Here is a 7,735-nt window from a genome sequence, read left to right as displayed (position 1 = left end):
TATCTCTTACGCCCCATGTGTTAGAGGGATTCAAACCTGGGCCTTCAGCTTAGCACAGGACCCCGCTTACCACATGGGATACCACCTCAGTGTACCCCTCCACTTGTTTGGGTTGAAATTCAACCCAATTGGCAACTAACTCAATTTGAACCCAAGTTCGATCCAGCTCGAATTATTTGTGCTCATATTGCTTCCAAAGTGGAGAGAGAGAGAGAGAGAGAGAGAGAGAGAGAGAGAGAGAGAGAGAGAGAGATGGATTTGAAAAAGTGAAAGCCATAGTCCCAGGAATTGGCAGTTACCACCTCCAGGAGGTGTTTTGGATGCAGATACAAATGAGAGGATGTCTCACCTAGTTTTGCATATTCACAAAGTATCTCTTCAATGTCATTTTCCCAAACAGGTACCACGATATTAGTTTTACAAACTTCAACCCAAATCCTCAATTCTCATCTCAACAACCAGGCTCGAAATATAGCCTACCCTCTTTAAAACATACGGAATATGGACTGTAAGAGTCCGAAACTGCAATCATAGCATCGATAAAAGTTCATTAGCTCTGTACATTGGGCAGATGCGTTTTTTCCGAGAGACGATCATGTAAAAAATGAACTATAGCCATCAAAACAATGAACAAACTCATTGTGAGCCGTTCATTATGAAACATTTCGATGCCGTCCATCCGAAATACGAACATAAAAAAAAAAAGGTGGGACCCATCCAAATGATGGGGCATTCGATTCGTACAGGTTTTGAATGCCACTCATCTTGAGATCAACGGCATCCAAAGGTTCTCTGATGGAATACAGTCAAAGCACCCGCCTCTTTTTTCCTCCAAGATAAGTTTTCACAATCCCCAGGGGGGTTGGCAACTTGGCGTAGTGGGGTTGAGCCTGGCTGTCAGACAGGCAGTCAAGGTTCGATTCACCTTACGTGAGACAACACCCAGGATAGACCCTGGGACCCCTCTAGGACGGTGACCATAGGTATAGCAGGCTGAGCCAGCACAACCAGGTCTCCGATCCCAGATGTTTCTTTGAGTAATAGAACAAAAAAATTAAAGTTGGTATAATGAAGATTTATTCTTAGCAATCCAAGTACGAAATAATGAAATCCGATGGGATATTGCTACAAGCTATAATAGCCTCTATCCAGTCCTATCCAACCTGGTATTAGCGGAATTTAGTAGGCAGAAGTGGAGTTTTTTCATATCCTCATCGGATAGAAGCTATCTTCGAAACCTGAGATTTTGTTGACGAGGCATATTAAAATTACAGAGCCAAACAGTTGCTGCAAAAATAGATAAAAGCATATCAGCTTTTTCTGCTCTTACTTTTCAGGAACACTTCGTAGAAAATATAAACTTAAATTTACAGATCCAAATGTTTTGCTACAAAAATACATAAAATGTATGAATCTCTCTCTCTCCACCAAATTCAAGCCCCTAAAATATTTGCCCCAATGCAAACTTTAGCCATTCCTGCAAAAACAAAATCCATTATAAGCAAATTTATAAAACAGAAGAAAAAACAACAAAAACGAGAGTAATATTTAGAAAACAATAAAAACAGGTAAGAAGGAATATCAAACAGAAAGATTTTACGGTTCAGGTGCACAAAAGCCTGTACAATTATGGATAAGCAAAAAGTTTGAACACAATGAACTGCAGCAGGTAACGACTGAAATATTATTGTATTATGAGTTGAACAAAAATGCATCCTAGAAAAAATGATTGAAGATGATGGTTGAACTATAATCATAGTAGGAACAATCACATCACGCTCAAAGCTTGACGGCAAAAGATATATGTAGTGTATCAGGAGGCATATAAATAAACGTTTCCCAATTTTCCTAATATCCAAGCACCAATGACATCCAAAAAGGAACAAACACAAACCTATTATCATTCCCTACATTCTCTTTAGTGCATGTACCAAAATGTGTTTCCATATACACTGGTGCATTTTCCAAACCTTTATAATATAGGGAATTATATTAGCTCTGTCTGGTGTCCATTCATCTACCCATATAAACAAACGTTTCCCAATTTTCCTAACATCCAAGCACCAATGTCATCCAAAAAGGAACAAACATAAACCTATCATCATTCCTACATTCTCTTTAGTGTATGTACCAAAATGTGTTTTTCCGTATACGTTAGTGCATTTTCCAAACCTTTATAATATAGGGAATTATATTAGCTCCGTCTGGTGTCCATTCATCTACCCACACAATCTCATCGAAAGTTACGCAATTTCCAACTCCACATCAAAGTATGAAAAAGGGGAAATGACAACTTCTGATCCTTCCGGTCATTCAAAGCTGAGGTTTATTTCTCAAAATATTGGGGACTATAATACCTTTTTGTTCAGCAAACTTGCATCTACATGTTTTCATAGTGGGCATCATTTAAGCCTATGGGAACTTTAATTCAAATGATAAGGCTCACATAATACCGAAGCATATTAAATTTAGCAGACATATACAGAAGGATGAAAGGAGAGTTTGTATGATATACCACATACCGGACATGGTAGGATGACCAACTGCAAATCATGACACTAGCCAAGTACAAACGCACAGAATTTGCAAGCACGTTAGGCTGTGCGCTATGATGCACAACTACAGAGAAGGATCATGCTAGGTTGTGAGTCATCATTCACAATTTCAGAAGGAACAAAGAAAGATATTGGAATAGTAACAATAAGACCGAAAAAAGATCCTGCAATAACAGATAATGTGAATGTCACAGTATTATCAGTTGTTTACGAAACTACTATTTATAAATTTGAAAAATCCTGAAAAATCTTACAACCTGAAAAGTCTTACAAGAATGAATATAATGATGATGCAATGATTAACCGGCAGCCTCTTCCCCCAACTTTGAATAAGTCAGTTACTTGTATTTGCTAACCTGCAGAGTTCAGCATCCAATATACATCAGTGAATGAAAACTTGGCTATGGGAATAAAACAACTCCAGGTCCAAGAGTGGCTAGAAACACAAAGGCTCTTGACAACCCCAACCCACTTGGACTGAGCAGCTCGAGGACTCAAGAAACTGACTGTCATAGATGAGTTCCAAGGCCCTGGATGATTGATTTGGACTTGCAGTGAGTCAAACAACTCCTATGTTACCTAGACACAGATAAGGGAGTTGCTGCCAGAAACCAGTACAGAGTGTCAGACATTTGAGGGTCTACAAACATGAGTAAGATGTTCAAACCTCAAACTACAAACAACATAAACTAATAATGTAATATATGAGACAAATTAATAATATATTTTGTCCCTCTTCTTTCTTTTTGCTTGGATTCAATAAAACCGAAAAGACATGGGTTTCATGTGTAATTTAAAAAGATGCCTGTAATTTTTGACAAACGTAACAAAAACAACAGTCAAACATGTGCTCAAATCTGAAAGATGGAAGCCTAAAGCTCAATTAACAAGGAAAAGTTGTACACTCGAGTATCTGAAGTGTTTGTGTCACCAAGAATCAGACAAGGACATAGATAGCTAGTAGAAGCATCTAGGTAACATGGAACAGATTGAATGAATGCAAATTTTCTATGACACTAGTCCCGTTGAAAATCAAACATCTGCCTGATTCAGCAAAAACATAAGCAGCTGCCAAAAAGGTCATTTTCAATTTTATATATTATAGTCTTAAACCTAGATTTTTTCCTACTTAGAAAGAGAGATAGGGGTTGTTGCATCGATTGTAAGGTTATACCAGGAGAAAGTGTAGCTACACAACATAGAGTCTTAATTTTAGATCTTAGAATTAAACAATGCCGCAAAAGGGATAGACATAGGATAGATCCTAGAATTAAGTGGTGGGCACTGAAAGGAGCTAAACAAGGAATGTTTGTAGAGCAGGTAGTTAAGGAAGTTGATTGGTGTCTCGAGGAGGATTCAGAATCAATGTGGAATAAGATAGCGGGTGGTATGAGAACAGTAGCTAAGGAGGTATTGGGTGAGTCTAAAGGCGGTGCACCACTAGGTAAGGATACATCATGGTGGAACGAGGATGTCAAATTAGCTATTAAGGTTAAAAAAGAGTGTTATAGAAATCTAAGTAAGAGTCGTGATAATGAGAATTTGGAGAAGTATATGATAGCAAAGAAGGAAGCTAAAAAAGTTGTTCGAAACGCGAGGGCTAAGGTATATAAGGAGGTTTATGACAAGTTGGATACCAAAGAAGGCGAGAAGGATATTTATAGGCTTGCAAAGATGAGAGATAGGAAATCGAAGGATTTGGGTATGGTTAGATGTATCAAAAATGAAACGCAAAGGGTTTTAGTCAAAGATGAGGAGATTAAGGAGAGATGGAAAGATTATTTTGATAAGCTATTTAATGATAGTCATGCTCAAGATCTTGGAGACTTCTCCATTCCTTTTCATGAGATAAATCGTGACTTCATGCGCAAGATTCAAAAGAAAGAAATTGCAGAGGCTTTGAAGAAAATGAAATCAAGAAGGGCAGTTGGCCCAGATGGTATACCTATCGAGGCTTGGAAATGCTTGGGAAAGAAAGGTTTAGAATGGTTGACAAATCTTTTTAACTTGATTTGGCGAACAAATAAGATGCCTAATGAGTGGAGGAAGAGTACTTTGGTGCCTTTATATAAGAATAAGGGTGATATACAAGATTGCACAAACTATCGTGGTATAAAACTCATGAGTCATACTATGAAACTTTGGGAGAGGGTGATTGAGTCTAGGTTGAGGAAGGTTGTCATGATATCGGAGAATCAATTTGGTTTTATGCCTGGAAGATCAACTATGGAAGCTATACATCTTCTTAGACAACTTATTGAAAGATATAGAGAGATGAACAAAGATTTGCATATGGTTTTTATTGATTTAGAGAAGGCATACGATAGAGTACCTAGGGACGTTCTCTGGTGGACAATGATGAAGAAAGGTGTTTCTCTCAAGTACATTAGTATAATTAAAGATATGTATGAAGGAGTAGTAACCAATGTCCGCACTTGTGGAGGGGTGACAACCAATTTTCCTATAACGGTTGGGTTACATCAAGGATCTGCTTTAAGCCCTTTCCTATTTGCGATAGTGATGGATGAACTTACGAGATCAATTCAAGAAAATGTACCGTGGTGTATGTTGTTTGCTGATGATATTGTTTTGATTGATGAGTCTAGAGCTGGGGTTAATGCTAAGTTAGAATTATGGAGACAGACATTGGAAGCTAGAGGTTTTAAGTTGAGTAAGAGTAAGACTGAATATATGGAATGTCGGTTTAGTAAGCAACGAAGTAGTGATGGGAGTGTAGTGAAGCTTGGTGAGCAAGATATACCGGTGAATGATTATTTCAAATATTTGGGATCCATCATTCAAAAGTATGGAGAAATTGATGGAGATGTAAATCATAGGATAAAGGTTGGGTGGATGAAATGGAAAAGTGCTACTGGAGTGCTGTGCGATCGTAGAATGCCATTGCGGTTGAAGGGAAAGTTTTATAGGACGACTATTAGACCCGCTTTACTATATGGTACGGAATGTTGGGCTGCCAAGAGACATCATATTCAAAAAATGAGTGTAGCTGAGATGCGGATGCTTAGATGGATGTGTGGAAATACAATAAAAGATAAGATTCGGAACGAAGAGATACGTAAGAAGGTAGGTGTTGCACCCATTGAAAATAAGATGCGAGAGAATCGTTTACGGTGGTTTGGACATATTCGGCGAAGGCCTAATGATGCTCCAGTTAGAAGGTTGGAGAAATGGGAAAATATATTAGTTAAAAGAGGTCGGGGTAGGCCTAGGAAGACTTGGATGGAGATGATAGGAAAGGATATGAATGCTTTGAACCTCACCGAGGACATGGCGTTGGATAGAAATGATTGGAGGAAAAGGATTCATGTGGAAGACCCAAAATGAATTTCTTTTTGGTTCATATCGCTGACCCCAATTGTTTTGGGATGAAGGCGTAGTTGTTGTTGTTGTTGTTGTTGTAGTCTTAAACCACTAATAAGAAAGGGAATCAGTAAGGGCACCAAAGGATAATATTCTGAGCCCTTAGAGATCTGCGCTCCTATGTTGATATTTATTATGAACTGGAATTTGATAAATCACTGTGCCACTGATCAATTGGAGAAACGTCCAAAGGCTGCTGCACTTCCATTCCCCAGGGCTTGGACGATCCGCCTGCAAAATCCTCTACTTGGGCCTGAAGATCAAAAATATTTTCCAAGAGAATATCATCAGAACTAACAAGGCCTTCACCAGCAATAACAGAAGCATTCAACATATCATTCTGCTTAAAAATGATATCAATGGAATCCTGCATCATGCTTGAACAGATATCCTCTTCCGGTACATGCTTAAGAAAGGACACAGATACTCAGCCCCGTAGGTGCCTCCATCTATACTCATTACACACTTTCCCTCAAAGGCAGCAATTTTGGATTTAAGAGTTGGCAAAACAGAAAAGTTGGATCTCTTTTGACACACCTCTTTCACAGACAAGGGATTATTGCCTGAAGCAATATTGTCCTGTCTAGTTTCTTCATCAGCATGGAGCCCGTTCTTGGAAACCATATCTGGCAAGACAGAAATGGAAAATTACGCACCACCATTTAGCTCTAATTCAGATAGCCCCAGAGATGAAGAAGAATCAACAGACTTGTACCTCACAATTTGCCCTTACAAGGTCAGACCTGAATAAGTTGTTTGGTCTGTTTGTTGAATGAGGGGCTGTTTGTTCCTCCCAGAGAGAAGCTTTCCCTCTTTCTGATGCAAAAACAAACGGGTTAAGAAATTTGGGTTTGTCAATGCCTTGGCCAGGAAAGAGAGCATATGTTTCTGTCGCTCCTCTGTCACTTGAAGTCGCTGGCTCAAGGCATTCATATGGGAGCAAGTTAGCTGCTGTGCCTGCCTTAGTTTCATGACCTCCTGCATCAAAACATCTTTGTCTCTTCTTAACTGTTCAACCTCAGCTTCCATCTGTCTTTCCTGGTTCTGCACATACCCCTGAATGCCTGGGTTGGTGAGCCTGAGATGACCTGTGCCTGCGGATGTTCTTCAACAGATGTCTCTGGCCTTGAAGAAAACCTTCGTTAGCAAACTCCCAACATTCGGTATCAATTTTACGAAATCCCTGATAAACCCCCCAAGTAAATCATGCAAACAGAGAAAAATGAACCCCCCCCAAGATTTATATGCTCAACAGCTGTCACCTTGGCTGTCACCCGCATGCAGGTATACAACAACAACAACAACTACGCCTTCATCCCAAAACAATTGGGGTCGGCGATATGAACCAACAAAGAAAATCATTCTGGGTCTTCCACATGAATCCTTCTCCTCCAATCATTTCTATCCAATGTCATGTCCTCGGTGAGGTTCAAAGCCTTCATATCCTTTCCTATCATCTCCATCCAAGTCTTCCTAGGCCTACCCCGACCTCTTTTAACTAATATATTTTTCCATTTCTCCATCCTTCTAACTGGAGCATCATTAGCCCTTCGCCGAATATGTCCAAACCACCATAAACGATTCTCTCTCATCTTATTTTCAATGGGTGCAACGCCTACCTTCTTACGTATCTCCTCGTTCTGAATCTTATCTTTTATTGTATTTCCACACATCCATCTAAGCATACGCATCTCAGCTACACTCATTTTTTGAATATGATGTCTCTTGGCAGCCCAACATTCCGTACCATATAGTAAAGCAGGCCTAATAGTCGTTCTATAAAACTTTCCCTTCAACCG

At 39.3% G+C, this 7,735-nt stretch overlaps 2 long non-coding RNA genes across 5 annotated transcripts; both read right to left on the bottom strand.

Annotated features, from left to right (window-relative positions):
• Window positions 1-1,284: 1,284 nt before the first annotated feature.
• LOC149838077 (uncharacterized) lies at window positions 1,285-3,072 on the bottom strand. Of its 3 annotated transcripts, XR_016432159.1 has the most exons (4): window positions 3,028-3,072; window positions 2,827-2,911; window positions 2,523-2,719; window positions 1,285-1,477 (listed from the first exon to the last, which is right to left on the bottom strand). It is a non-coding gene; the product is annotated as an uncharacterized LOC149838077 (long non-coding RNA). The 3 variants fall into 3 exon arrangements; XR_016432157.1 differs by having other exon boundaries at window positions 2,813-3,046; XR_016432158.1 differs by having other exon boundaries at window positions 2,827-3,046.
• A 225-nt stretch (window positions 3,073-3,297) lies between these two features.
• Window positions 3,298-6,809, bottom strand: LOC149838076 (uncharacterized). Of its 2 annotated transcripts, XR_016432161.1 has the most exons (4): window positions 6,652-6,809; window positions 6,474-6,562; window positions 5,986-6,189; window positions 3,298-3,668 (listed from the first exon to the last, which is right to left on the bottom strand). It is a non-coding gene; the product is annotated as an uncharacterized LOC149838076 (long non-coding RNA). The 2 variants fall into 2 exon arrangements; XR_016432160.1 differs by having other exon boundaries at window positions 6,474-6,809.
• Window positions 6,810-7,735: the final 926 nt, after the last annotated feature.

The sequence above is a fragment of the Nuphar pumila genome, chromosome 5, assembly GCF_984573655.1.
Source record: "Nuphar pumila chromosome 5, dmNupPumi1.hap1.1, whole genome shotgun sequence".
Classification (NCBI taxonomy): Eukaryota; Viridiplantae; Streptophyta; class Magnoliopsida; order Nymphaeales; family Nymphaeaceae; genus Nuphar; species Nuphar pumila.
This window is presented reverse-complemented; position numbering and strand designations above follow the sequence as displayed.